Raw genomic sequence first — 24,114 nt, 5'->3', positions numbered from 1 at the left:
AAGAAGTGCTTCTCCAAAATAATGACATTGCTCTTAGTGCCATTCATGATGCTATTGATGTGAGAACATTTGAGCAAATCAAGAACATTGAGATGGTTCATGAAGCATGGAAGAAGTTGGAGGAATCATTTGAGGGCACTCAAGCCATGAAGGGTGCCAAGGCATATATCCTCAAGGATAAGTTTGCTAGTTTCAAGATGAGGGAGGATGAGAGTGTGCCAGAGATGTTTGATAGGTTACAAGTGCTTGTCAATGATCTCAAAACACTTGGTGAGAAGGTGGAGGACAAGGACTTCTCCCATAAGTTCTTGAGATGCTTACACTCAAGATTTGACACATTAGTTACTATTCTAGTGAGGAGTGGTTTGGACACCATGACACCAAACCAAGTGTTGAGAGATATAATGACCAATGATACATATAGAGATAATGATGAGAAGAAAGAAAAGAAGGAGAAGAAAGATGAGAAGAAGGATGAGAAGAAGAATAGTGTGGCATTCAAGGCCACATCATCCAAGGGTAAGGCAAAGCAAGAATCATCAAGTGAAGATGAATACTTGAGCTTTGATGAGATGGATGATGAGAAGATGGCTCTCTTTGTCAAGGGATTTGGCAAGTTCATGATGAAGAAGGGCTACCATGCTAGAAGAAAGAAGTCTTCATCCAAGAACAAGGAAGAATCAAGAAGGTGCTTCAATTGCGGAAGTAAAGATTATCTTGTTGGTCAATGCCCATACAATAGTGACAATGATGATAATAAGAAGAACAAGAAGGACAAGAAGGAAAACAAAGAGAAGAAGGACAAGATGATCTTCAAGAAGAAGAAAAAGGGTGGTTCATATGTGGTCACTGGGATTGTGATGCTTCCTCAAGTGATGATGATGATAGTGATGATGACAAGACCACCAAGAAGAAGGCACTTGCAAGTATTGCTATCAATGAGAAGCCTTCTCTCTTTGACACTCCATCATGCTTCATGGCTAAGGCCACTAAGGTACAAACTTGTGATGATGGAAGTGATGAGGAACATGATAATGAAAATGAAAATGAAAATGAAAGTGATAGTGATGATAATGAACCAACTAAGGATGAACTACTTGACATGCTAGATGATGCTAAAGAACACTTTGACATTAAGAGAAGGGAATGCAAAAGCTTGTGTACGGAACTAAAAGCCCTTAAACAAGCCTTTGGTGAGCTCAAAGCATCTCATGAGAGGCTAGAGGAAGCCCATGAGAAGCTTGGTAAGGCTAACAAGAAGCTTGAAAAAGCTCATTCCACTTTGCTTGATGAGCATAATGAGAAAAAGCATGTTAAAACATGTAATGTAGGGTTAACTTGTGACCTAATTGATGAATCATTATATAAGCCTATCATTATTGCTCCCACTAACCCTTCTTGTAGCACTTCCACTTCCACCTCATCTAATAGTGATGGTTTCACATGTAATGCCTCACTATTGGTTGAGAATGAGACCCTCAAGAAGAAGGTCAATGAGCTCACTCACATCTTGGCTAAGGCCTATGGTGGTGAGGACTGCTTGCTTATGTGCTTGGGTAGCCAAAGAGCTTCTCTCTATAAAGAGGGATTGGGCTATACCCCCAAGAAAGGCAAGGCGACCTTTGCTCCTCACAAGACTAGTTTTGTGAAGAACAATGGTTGGTTTTGCACTAGTTGCAAGCAAGTTGGTCATAAAGAGCATGAGTGCAAGAACAAGAGTAAAAGTGCTAATGTATCCTCAATTAAGATTAATTCTTTCTATGTGCTTACTAAGGGTACAAATGGTGTGAAAGCTAAGTTCACTAGTACACCATGGATGGGCTCAAAGAAGAAAGCTATTTGGGTGCCAAAGAGCTTGGTCACTAACCTTCAAGGAACCAAGCAAGTTTGGGTACCTAAAAAGAATTAATCTTCTTTTGTAGGTCAATTATAAAGCTAGAGGAAGGCATTGGGTTCTTGATAGTGGGTGCACTCAACACATGACCGGTGATGCAAGAATGTTCAACTCAATCAACACCAATGGCAATGATGGTTATGATAGTATCACATTTGGTGACAATGGCAAAGGCAAGGTCAAAGGGCTTGGTAAGATTGCAATATCAAATGACATGAGCATATCCAATGTGTTGCTAGTAGAGAGCTTGAACTTCAATTTGCTATCCGTGGCTCAATTGTGTGATCTTGGATTCAAATGCATATTTGGGGTAGATGATGTAGAGATCATAAGTGTAGATAGCTCTAACTTGATCTTCAAAGGCTTTAGATATGAGAATCTATACTTGGTTGATTTCAATGCTAGTGAAGCTAGATTATCTACATGCTTGTTCACTAAGTCTAGCATGGGTTGGTTATGGCATAGAAGGCTTGGTCATGTTGGAATGAAACAATTGAATAGATTGGTTAAGCACGACTTAGTTAAAGGCTTGAAAGATGTTGTGTTTGAAAAGGATAGGCTTTGTAGCTCTTGTCAAGACAAAAAATAAGTTGGAAACACCCATCCTAAGAAAAGCATGATGAGCACTAGTAAAGCATTTGAGTTATTGCACATGGACTTGTTTGGGACAACTCAATACACTAGCATTGGTGGTAACAAATATGGTTTTTATGATAGTGGATGATTATACTAGATACACTTGGGTATTCTTTCTAGTGGACAAAAGTGATGTATTTGCAACATTCAAATCATTTGTCAAGGGCATTCACAATGAGTTTGAAACAACCATCAAGAGAGTTAGAAGTGACAATGATAGTGAGTTCAAGAACACTAGAATTAATAAGTTGTGTGATGAATTTAGAATTAGACATCAATTCTCGGCCAAGTATACTCCACAATCAAATAACCTTGTTGAGAGGAAGAATAGAACACTCATTGATATGGTAAGGTCTATGCTTAGTGAGTACAATATGAGTCAATCTTTTTGGGCTGAAGCTATCAACATGGCTTGCTATTGTAGCAACCACCTCTATTGTCACCCATTGAAAGAGAAGACACCATATGAGCTCTTGAATGGTAGAAAGCCCAACATTGCATATTTTTGGGTCTTTAGTTGCAAATGCTATATCTTGAAGAAAGGCACTAGATTGGGCAAGTTTGACAAAAAATGTGATGAAGGATTCCTACTTGGATACTCAACTACTAGCAAAGCATATAGAGTGTAGAATTTGGATAGTGGTACTCTTGAGGAAGTTCATGATGTTGAATTTGATGAAACCAAGGGTTCACAAGAAGAGAATGAGAACTTGGAAGATGTTAGAGGCATTCAACTTTCAAATGCCATGATGAACATGGATGTTGGTGAATTGAGGCCTAGACAAGTGAATGATGATGAAGATGATCAGGTGCAAGTGCTCTCTAACTCAAATGTGCAAGATGATACAAATCAAGCTAGTACAAGTGGCTCCCATGATAATGAACAAGATCAAATGGCTAGTGCATCATCTCAACCCAATGATCAAGCAAGTGCAAGCAATCAAGTTCCAATCCTCCAACCAACCAATATTGCAAGGGATCATTCATTGGACACTATCATTGGTGATATTTCAAGAGGTATGCAAACTAGATCAAGATTGGCTTCATTTTGTGAGCATTTCTCATTTGTGTCATCCATTGAACCAAAGAAGATAGATAAAGCATTGAAGGATGTTGATTGGGTGAATGCTATGCATGAAGAATTGAATAACTTCACAAGAAATCAAGTATGGGAATTGGTAGAGAGACCAAAGGGACACAATGTGATTGGAACAAAATGGGTCTTTAGAAACAAGCAAGATCAAGATGGGATAGTAGTAAGGAACAAAGCAAGATTGGTAGCACAAGGATATACACAAGTTGAAGGTCTGGACTTTGGAGAAACCTATGCCCCGGTTGCTAGATCGGAAGCAATTAGAATCTTATTAGCCTATACTTGTGCCCACAACATCAAGCTCTATCAAATGGATGTCAAGAGTGCATTTCTTAATAGTTACAAGAAGTTTATGTTGAGCAACCTCATGGTTTTGAAGATGACAAGAAGCTCGACCATATGTACAAGTTGAAGAAGGCATTGCATGGCTTGAAGCAAGCACCTAGAGCATGGTATGAGAGATTGAGTGACTTCCTACTCTCTAAAGGAGTCATGATGGGCAAGGTTGACACCACTCTTTTCACCAAAAAGATTGACAATGACTTATTTGTGTTGCAAATCTATGTTGATGACATCATATTTGGATCAACCAATTAAGACTTTTGTGAAGAGTTTGGAAAGATGATGGCTAATGAGTTTGAAATGTCCATGATTGGAGAGTTAAGTTACTTCCTTGGTCTTCAAATCAAGCAATTGAAGAATGGTACATTTGTGAGTCAAGGCAAGTACATCAAAGACATGCTCAAGAAGTTTGACATCAGTGATAGCAAAGCCATTAATACACCAATGGGAACAAATGGCAACTTGGATAGTGATGCAAGTGGCAATATGGTGGATCAAAAATTATATCGGTCTATGATTGAAAGCCTACTCTATGTGACCGCATCAAGGCCGGATGTCATGTTTAGTGTATGCATGTGTGCAAGATTTCAAGCCTCACCAAGAGAAAGTCATTTGAAGGCTACAAAGAGAATATTAAGGTACTTGAAGCATACATAAAATGTTGGTTTGTGGTAACCCAAAGGAGCAAAGTTTGAGCTAGTTGGTTACTCTGACTCGAATTATGCGGGATGCAAGGTTGAAAGGAAGAGCACCTTGGGCACATGTCAATTGTTGGGAAGATCACTTGTTTCATGGTCATCAAAGAAGCAAAATAGTGTTGCATTATCAACCGCTGAAGCTAAATACATATCTGTCGGTAGTTGTTGTGCACAAATACTTTGGATGAAGGCCACCTTGAATGACTTTGGAATCAAGTTCAAGAAAGTGCCATTGCTATGTGACAATGAGAGTGCAATCAAGTTAACCAACAATCTGATTCAACAAGCAAGAACAAAGCACATTGATATCCGCCACCATTTCATAAGAGATCACCAACAAAAAGGGGACATTTGTATTGAGAGTGTAGGCACCGAAGATCAACTTATCGATATATTCACCAAGCCATTAGATGAGAAAAGGTTTTGCAAGCTAAGAAATGAGTTGAACATATTGGATTTCACAAACATATGTTGATGCACCTCCCTACTTATATGGCATGCCTCTCCTTAGAGCAATCCAAGGTAAAAGTTGATTGGCATGGCATACATCCTTGCTAAGGACATGTTTAGTGCATCTAGTCATTTTTCACATTTAATAGGCTCATTCATGAAAATCAAATGATTTTGATGTTTGTGTGGTACCACTATAGCTTCTATGCTTAATTTGGTCTAGTGGTAGCATATGACATATTTGTGGGCTTGTAAACCTGGTGTTTGATCTAGAAAATGAGCTATAAGTGTTTAACTCAATATGGTACAAGTTAACCCATATTTGAAGGTGTGAAGAAGCTTGTCCTTAGATCAAACTGAGTTAAATATCTTTGGCAAGTGATCTAGATTGGACTAAATTTTGGAAAATAATTCTCACCCCATTGATTGACATTGATAATGTCAACCTATTTAAAATTAAACCTTTGAGGTCATTGATGACAAAGGGGGAGAAATAGTGTACAAAGATAGTGAAAAGATAATGGGGGGAATTAAGAAATTGACATAGGAGGAGAGATATGACAAAGTAAGGGATCAATTAAAATTTTGAGCACACAAGTAGGGGGAGCAAGCTCATAAACTTGGTGGATGCATTTGAATGTGCATTTCATATGTTTGCTTGCATGGCACAAGTTTTAAATTTCAATATTTATGCTTGCGTGGTATATGCTAATTATAGGATTGAATGATGAAATGAAAAACTAGCATGCATAGGTTAAGAAACTAGACTTATGTTCATTTTATGGAAACTAGACCCTTGCTTCTAATGTTGATCTCATGGGGTATTCTAGTTTTTGTGCATGTCTAGTTACTAATGGTGCTAAGGATGGTATATTGGTGCACTCCGATTGGTATCATGCTTCAAAGGTCCATCTCTTATACCTTAGTATTATTTGGTAGACATGTCTCCTATATTTCCTATCTAAGCATATGTGCATGCTCTAGTTTGGTTTTGGTGAATTGATGAAACCCTAAGTGCTAACCACATTTATCAAAGTGATTATGAGATAGGTAGCACTACTCCAAGTGATGAAACAATGGTGAAAATCATGATGATGGTGATGGCATGGTGATGATCAAATTCTTGGACTTAGAAAAGAAGAAAGAGAAAAACAAAAAGCTCAAGGCAAAGGTGAAACTTGATAGGAGCTTTTTCGTTTTGGTGATCGAGACACTTAGTGAGTGTGATCACATTTAGGATCAATAGCCATACTATTAAGAGGGGTGAAACTCGTATTGAAATGTGGTTATCAAAGTGTCACTAGATGCTCTAACTCATTGCATATGCATTTAGGATCTAGTGGAGTGCGAACACCCTTGAAAACATTTGTGAAAATATGCTAACACATGTGCACAAGGTGATACACTTGGTGGTTGACACATTTGAGCAAGGGTAAAGAAGATAGAGTTGAAAATGAGTTAGTCGCGCTGGTCACAGAGTGACCGAACATGTCTAAAATTGGGACCGGACGCATCCGGTATTTTATCTAGTCTTAGGGTAGTCAGACAAAAGTAATCGAACACATACAGAATTAGGACTGGATGCGTCCGATATTTGGACCTGAGGTGAGCGACTAAGTGAAAGTGACTAGACTTAGGCTCAATGGAGTGACCGGACGCTGACATGTTGCTATCCAACGTTAGGTCAAAGTGATATAGCCCGATGTAGGATTGTAGAGAGCGATCGGATGCGTCTAGTCGCCACACCGGACGCGCCCGGTGTGAACTAACAAGTCTTGGGTTTTCAGCGCAATAATTCATCGATCGTTGGGAGCATCTGGTCTGGTGTGATCGGATGTGTTCGGTCGTCCCAGAGCGCTTTGGGAGCCCTCTAGACTCGACCTGACGTTGTGTCTCCTGGGTCTAGTCATTTTCTAACAGCGTGTCTGATCATGTAATATTACTGTGTGTAGAGATAGCCGTTGGGTGCCAATGGCTAAACAATTTGAAAGGGACATGTGGCAGTCAGGCTATGACCAGATGCAGCGATCGGATGTGTCCGGTCACCACACCAGACACGTCCTATGCACACGACCTGTGCGTCCGGTTGTCCCGCAGTTAGCCCGATAATTGAGCCAACAACTCTATTGTTTGGTGGTGTCTATAAATATCATTTAGCCAGCTCTAGCTCACTCTCTTGGCCATTTGCATTGACATAGCAACCTTGTGAGCTTAGCCAAAGCCCTCTCACTCATCTCCATCTTTGATTCATCATCTTTGTGAGATTAGGAGAGAATCCAAGTGCATTGCTTGAGTGTTTGCATCTAGAGTCACTTGGTATTCGTGTTTTGCTATGGGTTTGGCTTGTTACTCTTAGTGGTTGCCACCACCTAGATGGCTTGGAGCAGTAAGGATCGTCGAGCAGAGGTTGGTGATTGTCTCTGGCTCCGATCGTGGTGATTGTGAGGGGTTCTTGACCTTCCCCTGATGGAGAGCCAAAAGGTACTCTAGTAAATTGCTCATGGCTTATGTTGTCCTCATCTTGTGTTGGTTGTGTAGCACCCTATTGAGGGTTTGGTGTGTAATGCCAATTAGCGCGTGAACCTCCAATTGAGTGAATCGCCACAACGGGGACTAGCTTGCCAGCAAGCAAGTGAACCTTGGAGGAAAAATCATTGTCTTGATTGTCTCCTTGTTATTCATTAGTATTCACTCATTGGTCACTTGCCACGGTGGTATACCTCTTTACCACTCTCTTGTATTTCTTTATACATTCACTTGGATAGAGCTAGTGGTAGTTAAGACTAGATAGTGTATCATTTAATTGTATTACTCTCACAAGGTTGATCACCTAGGTGTATATTAGTGACATAGCTTTGTTGTGATATACTATAGATCATAGAATATAGAATTGGGTAGGTGGCATGCAACCCCAAGTATAGTGCTAGTGCAAAATTCGCTTCACCATCTTTTTGACTAATCATTTGTCTTAGTGTTGTTGTAGAAATTTTTAATAGGCTATTCACCCCCTTCTAGCCATTAGGACCTTTCATCTAGGCACTCAGGTAAGTCTTCAAGAGTTTGCTCCTCTCCTTCTGGACCTACAGCCTGAGGTGCCTCCTGTTGTTCCTCTGGCTCTTCTTTGAACTCCAGTAGAGTTATCCCCTCGGATAATCCTATATGCATGAGCAGGAAATAAGATATCATGGATGCATATATAATGACATACATAATATGATATGATGTGATGAATGCATCCTCATAAGTGTTCTCAGCAGCATTGCATTAAGGTGATAACAAGTTACATTTTCTTTTACTTAGTAGGTGCATATCTCTTCTCTAGTAACTTAAACAAACACTTATGTAAATCATTTTCTAGATTACAAGATAGCAACCAATTGTTTTGATCATAACTAGAGTTATACACATCTAAATAATATGGTTGTGGACTTTCTGGAAAGCTTATAAAATTTCCTACAACTATCTTTCAATCATCTTAAGGTTATTCAGTAGTTATCTTGGTCAAACAATTCAATATTTTAGATCTATCCAGAGAGCAAGCATTTCATATAGTAGAATTCCGACCACCAAAATTCTCAAACCATAAGGCCTATAACTATGAAAATTTAACACAAGGTAGATAAGTAAGTTATCTACAACTTTGTGATTAACTATCTTTATAGAAAAGATCATTATCATCATGAAATCATCACCATAATAGAAACTACACATGCAGTCATCTATTTGAATTATAAAGCAATAATTAACTAGTTGCCTATATACAAGTACTTCTAAACATCAATAATAGTATCAACAGATTATATGCATCACACACACCACAAAAAACATCATGGTTAAGCCTAACTAATTTATTTATATTAATTTCCTTTAATAATAAGGTGATTTACAGAGTAAATATTTCTAGTGCTCAATAAATTCTAAAAAAATTACAGTAGGCTGCACATGACCCTAATAGTCTACTCTACAAATTTCATCCCATTTGGATAAGCATAGCTTCCTCTACAAAAATGACAAGTTAGACATGCTTATTTTAGCAAAAATAGTTTAGCATAGTGAAAAGTGTCAAGCAACAGATTTAATATTTTTCTTACTTTCCTCCCAGCATGAGAATACTATGTAAAAATTTGTATGATCATATGTTATGTATTTTTACCCCATTTAATTTCATTAGAAACTAGCAATTAATTAGGATTAAATATGAAGACCATATTTGATGTATGCCTACTGTAGGTTTAGTATTTTTCCTAGGTAGAGCATGTCAACACAAGACCAGCCAAATTGGAATCACAATTTTATCATCTTCCTAGCTCAAGTTAAGCATTTTACAAGACATAACCTAATTTAAAAGCACTTATCTTGTTCAATTTAATTCTCCTAGAAAAATACCCTAAGTAGTAGATTTCATATTTTTATCAAATAGTACACTTCAAGATGAATCCAACAAAATTTGGTTCACCCCATATGGATACTCTAAGCTCAAGATATAATTTTTGTCAGTTTGCTACAAATTCTATGAAAAAATAAAGAAAATCAAATTCACTCGGGGTCTGCTGCTAGGTACACTCGGTCTATACACCCCGTTGTGACTGATGTGTGGGCCCCGAAAGAATACCTGATCCCACACGCTAGTGAGACAGAGGCAGTGCGTCGGCTTTGACCTATGAGAACTCGCCGATGGCGAGGTCACCACCGATGTGTTCCCCTCCTCGTTCCACACCTAGTGAGCTAAGTGGGTGAACCCCTGATGGTGGTTGGCTACGACGGCAGTGCTGTAGTGGTGCACCCGTCGTTTTTGGCCATGGCATGCTCAGGCAAGCACGGCTATGGCTTCCTGGTGGTGTAGCAGAGATCTAGGGTTAAGTTGGGGCTTTGGTGGAGTGGCGGTGAAGCTTGGCCACGTGCGTGGCCTGGCGACAGCGAAAGCATAGTGGTGTGCAGCCATGTTCTGGCATCAGTGTGCCAGCGTTGGCTCAACGACCAGTGGCATGATCTAAACCTGACCCTAAGATAACCCTAACAAGAGAAAGGCGTGCACGAGATGGCTCGGTGTAGCACGGCCACGGCGAACGCGAGCTCAGTAGAGCTCCGGCGATGGCGTAGCGGTGGTGAACTCAAACGATGGCTTTACCTGAGCACGATTGGTATGGCTAGCAGCTCATCAAGGTGGAGGAGGTGATGGCTGAGCATTGGGCAAGATATGACAGATGGTGGTGTAGTGGTGGTAGTGAGCAAGCATGGCGGAGGTGCGGCGGTGATGGCGCGGTGCTCGACTTGCTCTAGCGGGTGAAGGAGAGGCAGAGGGTGAGATAGCGAGAGTGAATGGGCGTAGCGGCTTCACCTCCCTTTTCTCCCCCTACTGGCCCAACTAGCTAGGCCAACGCTAGCATGCTACCGCCACGCGACGCGCGTGGCCTGGGCGCGGTCGGCCACGACGGCCAGCCGATTTTAATCGGTGAAGTCGATTCAGTCGACTGAAACCGCCATCTTTGCTCTCCTTTATCTCCTAATCTATGGCAATTTTTTGAAAACTTCAGTAATACAAAGTGTATAGCTACATGAGTACTACAACTTTGCTTAAAGAAGTTTTGTCTAAATCACAATGGTTTTCAAACTACAAAGCTCTAAAGTGAGCTACTTTAAAACTAAAATCAGCATTCTACACTTAGAAAAATTGTAAGTCACAAAATAGTATTTTGTTGGAACTTGTGAGCTCTATATTGACCATGTTAGACACTGAATTAGCTCATGACCCTTAAATAAAGTTTGTTACCCATGATGTGAACTACAACTTTTATTTAGGTCACACAACCATGCAAACTAGCATCATGAAAATGGCATTCCAAGGTAACCCAACACTTAGAAGCAAAATTGGTTCATGTCATGAATACAAAAGTTGTTCCATTTACCATCCTAGATGTATCTAAGGTATTGTTATGACCTTACAACCATTTCATACATTGGTCATACATGATTACAAGCATAAGCATATATATATAATCAACATTTCATGTGATAATGTATAAGAATGACATGAAATTTCATATGCTCATGTTCATGAATGCTTGGATGATGCTTGTGCTCATGAAATGCAAGTGCCAAATGCAATGCTTAACACTAGGGTGTTACACCCATCGCCATTGGACCTCACATTTTCCAAGAAGCTATCTATGATTTTGGAGCAAGTGTCAACATTATGCCTAAGTTAATTTATGTTAAAATTAATGGAGATACTTTGTTGTACACAAATATGCATTTGCAGCTTTTAGATCAGTCACTCTGCTACCCTAAGGGAGTTCTAGAAGATGCCACTATTCAAGTGGGACAATCATACGCTCCTGTAGACTTTTTTTTGTTATGGAACCAGGTGGAGATGTAAGGGCACCCATTATTTTGGGCTGACCTTTCCTAAACACCGTGAAAGCCATCATCTACACGGATAGTGCCAAGATCTACTTCACAATCAAGGATAAAAAGGAGAAGTTTTCTTTTAAGAATCGCATCTTGCAATCTACTAGACATCCACAAACATCATACCTGCCCATAGAGACAACAGTGACCAAGAAGAAAAACAATAGGAGAAGGAGGAAGAACAAGGCCAGGTAATCACAAGAAGAATCAGTCAACATGATCAACATAATCAGATCAGAGTACGACCACCTCCTTGCTTTACCATTCCTTGCCAAGAACGATGATCTTGGTGTACCAACGATCGAGTGTACCATTGGACAAACAATATTCCATAAGACCTTCTACGACATTGGGTCGGGTGTTAACATAATGTCCAAGGTAACATATGAATATTTATTTGGTGACAAACCTTTGTTCCCTACATATATGCCATTACAGATGGTAGCCCAATCAATCCAATTTTTGGAGAGAATAGCAAAAGATGTCATGGTAAGAATACATGATCAGTTTGCCCTATAGCACCTGGTTTTAAGAACAAAACTAGATACACACCATATGTGAGCCTAGAAAGTCAAATCACACATATGGCTACAAATAGAGGTAATATCAATAGACAATGCTTAATATATAGCGTGCTTAGTACAAAGAATATAACCTTAGATAATAGATAGTAGAAAGACACTCCAATCTTCAGGTGAAAGCTCCAAATCCACAGGGACAACTAACTAGTTGATCATAAGCCTAAATCCTCTAGACTCTAGCAATCTAGTACCCATTCAGGATTTTTCCAAAGTATTGAAAATAAAAGCAAGCGTAAGTACATGTCGTACTCAGCAATATAACATGGGGTTCATGAGGCTCAAAAGGTTTACACAGGTTTACTGATTTTAGCATTTTAGTGAGTCAAATTTTAGCATTAGAGTAGTAGCAAGTTCAGCTTAAGCCCCAAATAACCACACGATCATGTAAACAAGATTAATGTATAGCAAAAACAATAATCATAAGTGAGCATCTGTATCATCAGTATCATTAGTGTTCATCATCTATTTAGTAAGGATCCTAGGCCGCTCATGACCATGAGCATAGCTGATATATTAGTTTTACACTCTGCAGAGGTTGTACACTTTCACCATGAGCCATGATACCCATATGCCTGAGTTAATTACTCCCAAAGCACTTCTAAGGTGAGCAGGCAGGGATCACTATAAAGCCTTTCAAAGGTTCATCTAACAAGTGTAGCTCGCTAGGTTTCCCCATCAATAAGCATGAACTCCCCTTCATGGGGTGACTAACAAAAATACAAAGAAACCAAAGTGCACCCTCTTGGCAGGCCGAGAACATACAGATCAGAGCCCCTCTTGCGCCTTTTGGTAAGCTACTACAAGCTAGAAAAGGTCCTCAAACTTAATTAAAGCCAGTGCCATGTAGCACTCATGGTTGTACTATAAGTCCTAGGGGAATCCACTTACAAGTAGTCCTTAGAGAGAGGAATCTAGAGCACCACAAAAACTATACTCTAGCCTCCTTATTCCATGTTGCTAAAAATCATATTTTAACATTTATTGCATATACCATTAGTCAAGTTATAGATCATGGTTATTTAATTGAGCACTAGCAAAGTACTATCCAATGCATAATCCCATGGTGTCAAGGTACAAGGTACAAAAGCTAGGATATCCTTATAGGAATCAAGGTAGACACATGCATCTGAATTAAGTGACATTAGAGTGAATAGGTAACAAGGATGATCCCATGCTATACTTGCCTTAAAAATTCAGATTCTGAACTGGTCCTAGCCTTCAAAGAACTTTTTTCTTCTTGATCACCAACTTCTTCTAGATCACCAACGCAAAGCTCACCTACTGGACTTGATCATAGAACACCACACAAGCATCCATTCAATCATACACGAAGCAAACAATAGAACTAAATTAGACCAGTACACCAGACATATGAAACAACGAGTGAAAAGGTTTTAAAGATGTTCGATATGTTGCTATGAACACACAGACATGAGAAGCACGCTAATCAAAACTATGGTGCAAAAGAAACGTCTTCCAAAATATTTACTTTATAGGAGATAAAGAAAACTACTAGCTTCATTTATTTTAACTATATAAAAGTATAAATAAGACATTTCAAAGAAATATCCAATTGGAATTAAGTCAAATTATATTTCAAATTAGAAAACTAAAGTAAATTTAATCATATTTTATTTATATATTTGTTGTATATTTATTATTCAAGTTAGGAGTTAAACCATAAAATTCTAGAGCTAGTGATATATTAAACATTGTTACCAACTCATAGATCTCATCGTTATGAATCTAATGCAACATAGAATTAAAACAAAGAAACGGTGGAGATCGATTGTGATTGTAAGTGGTGTATTTCTATAGTATTTTTGGATTTGTTTTTCTATAAGAAAATTGCCATAATGTGTTTGTGATGTGATGATGATGTCATCAAGCTAGCAAGAGCAAAACTAGGCACGCATGGCTGCTCTGCTGGCTCAGCTCATTCGCATGATGTCGCGCGTGCATGCGCGCCGGGAGGCGGGATGCAGGGGCTAGCGAGCTCATCTTGGTTGTGGCCTGTGGGTTGAGCACAACACTACTGGATCAGCCAACACCGGTGTGGGAGGTAGTGGCACCATTGCTAGTGAACTAGAGCTCTCTGAAGCTTTGCCAAATGGTGTTTCGGGCATCGGTTTGCGATGGGAATAACATGGGGAGAAAGAGGGCAAGACTACGAACTCACCATGGAGGTTTTAGCGGGTGAAAAATTGATGGAGATAGAACAAAGATCTCTAGGGCGGTCGATGCCTCCTGCAGGCTGCAATGTTCAGCAGCGATGGCTGAACAACAGAAAGTAGAAGAGAAAAGGGAAAAGGAATTGGCAGCCTCTTCACCTTTATGTGGAACCCGGCAAAGGGTCACAAACGGTGGTGAAGCGGAGCACGGTGTCAACAGCAGTGGTGGGTGGATGTGCTCTGCTCTATAACATCCAAGCATGGTCCCGCGAGGCGAAGCTAGGGCTAGTAGTGGTGGAGAAGAGGAAACGAGGACACGAAGGGTCTCAGGATTCTTATAGGGCGGCTCAGCTTACAATCCAAGAGAACCAGAATCCAGATGCGGTGGATTTCCAACGATGGAGTTTTGCTCCTCCACTGCGCGAGGAAGATAGTGATGAGCGGTTGACCAGTGGGCCTGGGGTGTCAGCGGGTGAAGGAGCGGGCTCGTTCATTAGCCAAATAGAGGAAGAGCGCCTGCATGGGCTGCTAGGCCAGAAATAAGCTAGGCCGCGGCGGGGAAGAGAAGAAGCGACCAAAGCTGCTTGGGCTATCCAAGCCAAGGTGGATCAGAGAGAGGGATAGACGGTGGGCTATTTGGGCTAGAAAGGAAAGAGGTCGAGTTTTCCTTTTCCTTTTTTTCTTTTAATTCAAAGCCATTTTCAAATTCAGTTTCAAAAGCATTTGAATCATTTTGGTTTTGGATAAAAAACACACATTACAAAAATACAAATGCACTAGCATACCTTATGATGAATTTTAATTTAATAAAAGTATTATTTTTCCTAAGTTTCATGGGCACAAAAATTCAAAATTAAACCATTTTAGCTCTATTTTCTAAGAAGCAAATTTTAGGGTGTTACAATTCTACCCCCTTAAGATGAATCTCATCCTTGAGATTTGGAAGATGGTGATAAAAGATATAATGATACTCCACCTTTATTTGATCCTCATTTTCCCAAGTTACATCTTCCTTTGTTTGGTTACTCCATTGCCCTTTACACACTTTAAGTACTCTTTCATTAAGAAACATCAGGCAGTTTCTAAGATCCTGGTTGGTTAATCTGCTTATGTGTGTCTATCTCTCATATTGAGCTCCTCCAAAGGTGTTTGTTCCTCTATATTGACATCTAAAAACTCACAGTCCACTTTAATATCCTCACAGGACACACCTTCTAATAGGTCATTCTCATATTCCTCGGGTGTAGATTGAATACCCTCATACTCAATTCTTTCTCATGATGGTGTTGTTAGGAGCACCGAACATTGGGCATACTTAATCACTCCTTTATAAGCAGATAACCATCTTGCTTGAGTTCTACCACACCTGTGGGAATGTGGTACGACCTGAAATTCTCCTTGAATTCCTATCAGGTGATAGCAGGAGCATTGTTGGGACGCCCATACTCAAATGACTCCCACCAATCTTGGGTAGTTCCTTGCAGTTGACCGGAAGCATAAAGCACCTTCTGATGATCATTACATTGGGCTATGTTAAGTTGTCTCTCGATAGCTCTAAGCCAATCATACGCTTCTATTGGGTCACTTGTATTGGAGAACGTCGGTGGGTGTCCCTTCATAAATTCACCACGCTTGTCAATAGGGGGTGCTTGATGCTGGTTGTCCAGTGCAATTTGAACAATAGTCTGTAATAGTTGAGTTTGTGTCATCAAAGCTTGGTCTATAGTTGGGGGATTAGGTGGTGGTGTATTAGAATTGGTAGCATTCCTTTGGTCATCATGTGAAGCACTTCTCTTGGTAGCAACCATCTGTTTCCAACATATATGCATTAGGATTCATCATTCATAGCATTTTTAACTATAGCTTCAAGAGATGATAAGATAGGATTGATAGCAAGAGAGATAAGAGAAGACCCAACCATAGAGATAACCGATACTTCCAAAAGAAACACTAGAATGTAAGCAAACTCTTCAACTTGTCTACCCCCTTAAGAAAAGGCCAACTAGGGGACACAAAAGGGTAGTTTGCACCACGCACAAGCAAACATACAAGCAACAAATAAAAGCAACTAAGAATAGTACACTATATAGGAGAAAACAACATACCAAAGAGAGCTAGATGCTACGATCACTAGGTCACAAGAAACACAAAAACAGAACTATTGTTAAAAGAAATGACAATCCAAAGTTTTATATTATATAAGATATAACTACAAGCTTGATTTATGTTAACTAAGAAAAATTATATGAGTTGTATTAATTCAGATTAATTGTTATGCATTTTAATTGAAAAACCAGTCTAAATCTAGTAATGTTTTATTTCTAAATGTCTCATTTTTAATTAAGTCATTCAAAGTTTAGCTTGCAAAAGAACTTAGCATGTGAGACCATCTTTTCGACCTGCACACCATGTGGGTTCAGCTAAAAAATATTATTATTTAGAAACGCATTGATGATAGCAAACAAATCATATTAATATTTGCATACGAAACAAGGTTTAAAACCTACGTTGCTTTTAATTGTAAAACTAGTTACAAACATATTAATCAATTTAATATGTAGCTATATATGGAAAAACATGTGACATGAAAAACATTAGCACTACCACGTAGAGCACAGTGATAAAACTTAGTAGCACCTTCTTCTAGATGAATTTACTAGCATAAAGACGTTCTGACATCCCAAAGAAACTCGTGTGCATGGGTATAAACAAGTAACCTGAAATTACCTGCGAGATGAAAACTGCAGTGCAGTAAAACAGCCACATCTCGAGTTTTGTTAATCCGATGAAGTTGTACCTTATGCCATTGGAAAGATTAGAAAATTCTCTACAATTTTGTTATACAACACTTTTCTAGATTCTGCAGTTAACTTGGTCTAAAATAGTGCACAACAGAAACTATGCCAGGCTTCAGATAGCACAGATGCACTGCCTTGTGATTTCCATATCTCCCAAACCGTAACAGATATCAGGGTCGTTTTTGCAGTCAGAGAAAGAAGCTGAAGTCTACTTGTGAAAGATGAACCTACTCCATCAAACTCTAGTCCACAGATTAAGAAGGTATGGAAGGAAAAGATGACATTGTCCGAATCACCATCACAAGAGGTGCAACCATCAAGGTCTCCATCTCTAAGACCAGATGATGCACCTGAAGAATGAAGGACTCTTCTCTAGTAGAGTTCTATCCAGAAGACTTAAAAATCTGAACCCTCGCCGCGAGGTAACATCGGTAGTTATCCATATTTACTTTTCCGCATTGCATGATTTTTTTTCACCTTTACCATGCTTACTTTTCTGCATTTACATTGTGCTAATAAAAGAAAGATAAAAAGTTTCATGACTGCATTTCATCATTACATTATAAATGCTAAGCCCCATGTGAATAGATCTACGGTGTAAATACCAATGGGAATAGTCACTGTGGAGGCATAAAAAAATAAAATACCATGCATACATATTTTTCTGTTCTATATAAGAAAATCCAAAAATATAGTAGAGAGACATCCTGCTAGAATTCTGCCAAAATAAAAATATTTCTAAACCTCAAGAGCAACTAATCTCTAGATGGCTGACCGCTAACCCCTTATCCTAATCCGTTATATGAGTTTTGGTGTTCTTGTTAGTATTTTACAAGATGATATACATGAGATCAAGAGCAAGTTCACCCGGTCGACTTCATCTTGTTCCACTCCTGGACAAGAAAGACATCCGCTAGCAAATCTACTCTGAGAAGGATCACTCAACTTCAACATTCAACCATGACAACATATAGCTTGGGGAAAAGCATCCACTATGTATCTAGCTAAGTATTTCTTTTCCTCTTAAGTTTGCTATATACTAGTTAAAAAAGATGCATAACAAACTAAAAGCAAAATATAAGTTTTGTCTTTATGATAATTATAATAAGGTGTGATCTTAAAAGTGAAAAAACAAAATAAAAGGTGTGTCTAGATTTTTAAGAGCTAAATAAATGGACTCTAAGGATAATCTCTTGCAATGGAAATGATGAATAGTTGCTCTATTGTAATTCCTTTCAAGTCTAGTTTTCAGCCTTGAATTCTCCTAAGTTTGGGATACGACTGATTTGATATAAGAATTTACTCTAAACTTGAAACTCGTGGTTAGTATATCCTTGATCTAAGTCTAGGTAATTGACAGATATAATATGAGAAGGTCTGAGCTGTTGTTTATCTTGTTCCAAGTAATACTAGAGTTCTGAAGATTTATCTTTTGAAAAGACATGAAAATATTACATGATGAGCTCCTATATGACAAAGCTTGAATTCCTACCAAAGCCATATATGTTATTTAGACTAGGAAAACTTCCACATAAATGCTGCTTGTTTTGCATTGAGTTTAGTCAAGCTTCATTGACCCTTATGAGAGATTTATCATGCTCTTAAAATCAAGATCATGTACACACCACCCACATATGCACTACTCCTACACTAGGGGTAGGCACAAAAACATGTCATTCCATCTAGATCCACCCAAAAATGTTTTGCTCCTACACTAGGAGTAAACACCAAAAATATGTCCTATAGGATATCCACCAAATAAATGCTCCAAGTTCTTATTGCTATCTCTCAAAAGTTTTGTTGCAGAAAAGAGACATGGGGCTATGCAAAAGTTATTCCTCAAAAAGAGAAGAGAAAAGAAAAAATGAAAAGGAGAGAGAAGAAAAGATTAATAAGATAGCTCATGTTCTCTTGCAAAGTTGTTTCCAAGTTTCAAAAGAGATGTTTTCAAGGAGCATGGTAGAATTAGGTTAGCTACCATATATATCCACCATGCATCCAACACACATGAACATCTTGATTTGATTGTATGACTCAACTCTCTTTGGATTCGAGGTTTGACTTTACAATATATGTATTGCAAGTATGCTCTTTCATGCTATTTCCACTCCTATAAGCTCCACATAAGCCTTAGTTGTAGGAAGAGAAAGGCATAATATCATTACTGCCTTGGTGAGGATCCACAAATACCACATATATTGAGAGACTTGAGAGAGTTATACAAAGGAAGCTCTAAGTTTTATTTTGAAAATCTATAAAAACTCTGGAATAATAATTGAGTAAAGAACTTGAGACATAGTGCTTGACTTGATCATTCTGTCTTTCAATTGCTTAAGACCCAAGTGAAGGCTAAGAAGCCCCATGGTTGAAGGTAATATGGCTAAGTTTGAAAGTCAGATCGGTTTATTCTAATCCGAAGGAGAATTCTTATTTGAACGCATGTGTACTTTTAAGGAATGAAAGCATTATAGTAACTCCTGATCCATTTTTGCTGAGTTTAGCTTTGCTAAGGGACTAGCGAAGGTTTAGCTTGGGGGGAGCTTGTTGATGGTAGTTAACAACTATTATAAACCATCAATAAAACATGTGTAAGGGCATAAATATGATCACCAACAAAGTTCTAGGGGTCTAAACTAATGAATTCTACGAGTTTTGGTGAATTTGTGATTTCTACAGGGTTTCTTCCAAAAACTGTCAAGGTGGACCTAGATGTCAGAATTAATCACGCTTATCCACAGCGAAACAGACACTAGAAGGATCTAGAAGACACCAGAGGACACTACATCGAGGCAGAGAGGTAGAGGCTGATGGCCCCACCTACAGGCCGACCGGCCCCTTGGGCCCACATGTCAGTCCCGTCTTGCTACGTCGGTTCCCCACCGCCTTAAGGATTGCATCTACGCCGTTTATTCAAGTCCGTTTGATCTAAGAGCTCAGGATTGATGTTCCAACCTATATATACCAGCCCCTGCCACCCCCTTGAGGTATCCCCAGTCATCAAGTCATTTGAGAAGATAGAAACTCTAATCATCCTTAGAGCTCCATCAATTCTATGGCATAGCTAGTTAGGCTAGGTCTAGAGGGAGGCAAGCAGGCTTCTCTTGGATCCCGAATTGTGTCAAGAGTGTGGTTTGGTATAATCTTTGTATCCCCTCTCTTTTGTATCTCTCATTACTTTTATATTTTTGCTACAATCGTTTTGACATTGTTATTCATATCATTCATGTTCCTAGTTATAATGTTCATCGTCTACTTTGATTATATGCTTAGTATAGTTAGATTATCATCATGTTCATGCATAAGTTCATATATCGCTCACTCTAAGAATCCATGGGTGGGTGGTCGACATTGTGTAAGCATGGTGCTTATACATTGTTTACCTACGGATACACCCTATATTCTGGGTCAGGTGGTAGATCATGGATGTGACACTCCCATTGAGTCCTTTGTAGTCCACTCATCGAATATAGGTATGCACATAGGATGCAGTTACGAAGATAGGCTCTGTTTTTAATCTTCCTTAGTAATATCCCTTATGTGTAGATATGTCGATAGTCTTAGCAATGACTACTAGGTATAATTGCACTAATCAATGTATGCTTGGACTTGTAATTAAGAATGACTTAGGAATTATTCCTCTAATATTCTACCTAGCCATGCTAATGCCATAGAAAGGAGTACTCTAAGTGATTTATCATTATCATTGATCAATACTTATCATATATATATCTTATCCTATGACTTACCCCTGTTATGAGTAGAACATTAGTTATGGTTTACTTCTCCATCAATAGTATAAGTTATCAATACGTGTCCATGCTAGACCTTCCCTATGGTAAAAATATAAATAATAATACCTACAATACTGCTAGGTGAAGTGCTACAATGGTATATTATCTGTGCGCTTGTAGATTCCTTTTCATTTATATCTATATATTCTTTATAGTCACATGAAATAATAAAGAACTACTTAGTATCATTCTAGTAGTAATACTAGGTAAAACCAACAAGCATCTCTGGCATCATCATTAGGGATGACAACCTCATACAAGTAATGCTAAGAGATATGGGCATATCATAGGTGGCTACTTAAAACAAGTGACAAGTTAATAAATACCAATAACAACCATGATGACAAGACGGCTGTGCCAATGTTGAAGCATAGCAGGGTATGTGGAGGAAGAGGTACCCCAATTCCTTTTATGATGTGTGTTGTATTGTAGTGGTTCAACCTAGGATATGTAGATAGTGATGGGGTTGCATATTTCCTATAGTTGAGTGTAGCTGACATGTGCTTTATTGGATTAATGACTTCCGTATAAGCTGTAGTTACTAGTTAGATGCTTATTTGCACACTCTTGCTCTCTGTTATGTTGACATTTGCAAGAAACTTTAGTTAATAAATACCTTTGTAATCTAGATGAACAGCCACTTACTGCTTTTGAATGAGAGCGGGAGGCACAAGTCACAAAGAATCATAGGAAGATGAAAAACCCAGGGGTGGTTGTTGAGGGATTTGGTGATACAGATGAAACATATTCAGATTTACAAGATGAGCCAGTGGCCCTTGCAGTTGAGGTGCTTGTTCTACCTTGTATTGAGTTTGGGCGGGAGGGGCTGGGGGTGGAGGGGGGTAGATAGCAATGCAATGCTTTGCTGTTTGGATAGCAATGCAATTTGTATATGCTTCGTGCTTAAATTTGTTTCTCCAATTTTAGCGTCCGGTTTGAAGAAGCCACAGAGGAGGCTCTACCAACAGGACAAAAGGTAGCGCTGATATCAGTCCTAGAGGAAGATAGTCCAAGAGAGTGAAGTCAACATAACCTAGAGAGTTGACTCATGGATCTGAGAAGAACAAGCAAAACCGTACAAAAGTGAAGTGCCACCAGGCTATAGGATCTCGCTTCTATGCTATATAGCTGCAATCATTTGTAAGTGATGGTTGTGTTTTATTATTACTCTAGCCTTTGTGTAAACAGAAACTCATTGCACTATTAATTGAAACAATAGTGGTAGGAGCCTAAGGCCCGTTTTGGAACATAGGATCGGAAAGACGTAGGAACAGGAAAAATAGAGGTATATGATTGGAATGCATGTGAAAATAGAGGAATTTTGTTAGAAGGGGTGTTTGGTTTTGTACTAGAAAACATAGGAAACCAATACAATGAGGTTTCACTAGATGTTTTTTCCTTTGTTTTTCCTATGAAAGTTGAAGGATAGGAAACTTTCCTATGGTTTTCCTTCCCCTATTTCTTCCTGTGAACCCAAGGGCTCTATAGTGCTGATTCCATAGGATTACTGATTCCTATATTTTTTCTTTGGAAATCCTATAAACCAAAGGGGCCCTAAATCTAGCATCATCATTTAATTTTGAAGTTGCAATACATGTGCATTGTGCTTATGTAATCCATATTTGTAACCTATTGTTTACTACTTGAATTTTGTAGTATGTAATCCATATCAGTACCTGTACATTGTGCTTATGTAGAGGGTGTTTGGTTGAGGGCTACTGGCCACCCTGCCACAAACTATGGCTCGCCATGAAAATCGGAGCAGCTGTTAGGTTGTTGACTTAAATGAGGCTGCCATAGCTTTACTCAGTAGAGAATGAGCCACAAGAGTGTGGCGAATGAAAACCCCACCACCACCACAACTCATCACAGCGTGGCTATGTGTGGCCAAGATCCAAACAGCCCCATAATCCATATCAATATGAAATCTATGTTACTTGTTATAAACTAATCTCTTGGGTTTTCAATTAAAGTCCTCTTCCACTATCTATAACCTAATGTTTACTACTTGAATTTCATAGGAAGCTATGGAAACTATGCGAGCAGAATCTGTTGCTAAAGAGCATGAACCAATGATAGGTGTTGATGTGGTTCCCACGGTCCTTTGCCTCTCCCATGGCTAGGTCCACTCCCAGGTCAGCGATAACACCCTTTTTTTGAAGAATGCTAGTATCCCAATAGGCTCTGTCAGAACAGAGACATCGATAGAGAGAATGCTTTAGGAATAGCTTATTGCTGAATAGGAAAGTTCCGCTAACCTCATCGAACAAGTGAATGAATTGAAGAGGAAGACTGAAAGGGAGTTTGAGGATTTCAAGATACAACAATAGGAGGAGAACAATAAGCTACATGAGGATACAATGCACTTCAGCTCTTCTTCTAGTAACTCTTAGTTGTCAACTCTGTTGGCTTGATGCAGTGAACATTTGTGGTTTGATGTGTGTACTCGTGTGTTGGATTGATTGGTGAAACTATCAGTGGGTTGCTGCTGATGTGTAAATAGTAATTTGTTGTATTTGATTGTTAGGCTAAATAATTATGTAGATATTGTCAAATAATTATGTAGTCAATCTGTGTAGCAGTGATGATCTTGAATTACTTTCTTGATGAATTGATTGTTAGGCTCGTGGTAGAACCTAGGTAGGTCACGTGATCAAATAAAAATGCGACACATGGATGAACCAGTGCATGACATGTGCAATAGCCATGGCACGACATGTGGGCTAATAAAAATCCAACACGTGGAAGGAAGCCGTCAAGCCATGTGGCCGAATAAAAAAACAAAACATGGATGGACAACATTGTGATACATGGTCAAATAAGAAATGGTCATGTGGACCAATAAAATACGACACATGGTCCAATAATGAAATGACACATGACCCAACCACAACACGACACGAGTGCCAATAGACTCAGAGATTGCTTGAGGCCATAGATAGCTTTGTCTAGTTTACAAACAAAACTTGGATGAGACTTATCTATGTATCTAGGTGGTTGATGCATGTAAACCTCTTCTTCCAAGACTCCATGAAGAAAGGCATTTTGCATGTCAAGCAACCTTAATGACCAACCTCTAGAAACTGCAATAGAAAGTATGAGATGTATAGTAGCAACTTTATCCACTAGACTAAAAGTGTCCTCCTAATTGTTGCTTGTAACCCTTGGCTACCAAGCATGCTTTGTATCTATCAATCGTGTTTTCTACCTTCCTCTTGGTCTTGTAGACCCACTTACAATCAATGATGTTCT

The sequence above is a fragment of the Miscanthus floridulus genome, chromosome 3, assembly GCF_019320115.1.
Source record: "Miscanthus floridulus cultivar M001 chromosome 3, ASM1932011v1, whole genome shotgun sequence".
Classification (NCBI taxonomy): domain Eukaryota; kingdom Viridiplantae; phylum Streptophyta; class Magnoliopsida; order Poales; family Poaceae; genus Miscanthus; species Miscanthus floridulus.
The sequence above is the reverse complement of the archived record's forward strand: the minus strand, read 5'-3'. Positions refer to the sequence as shown.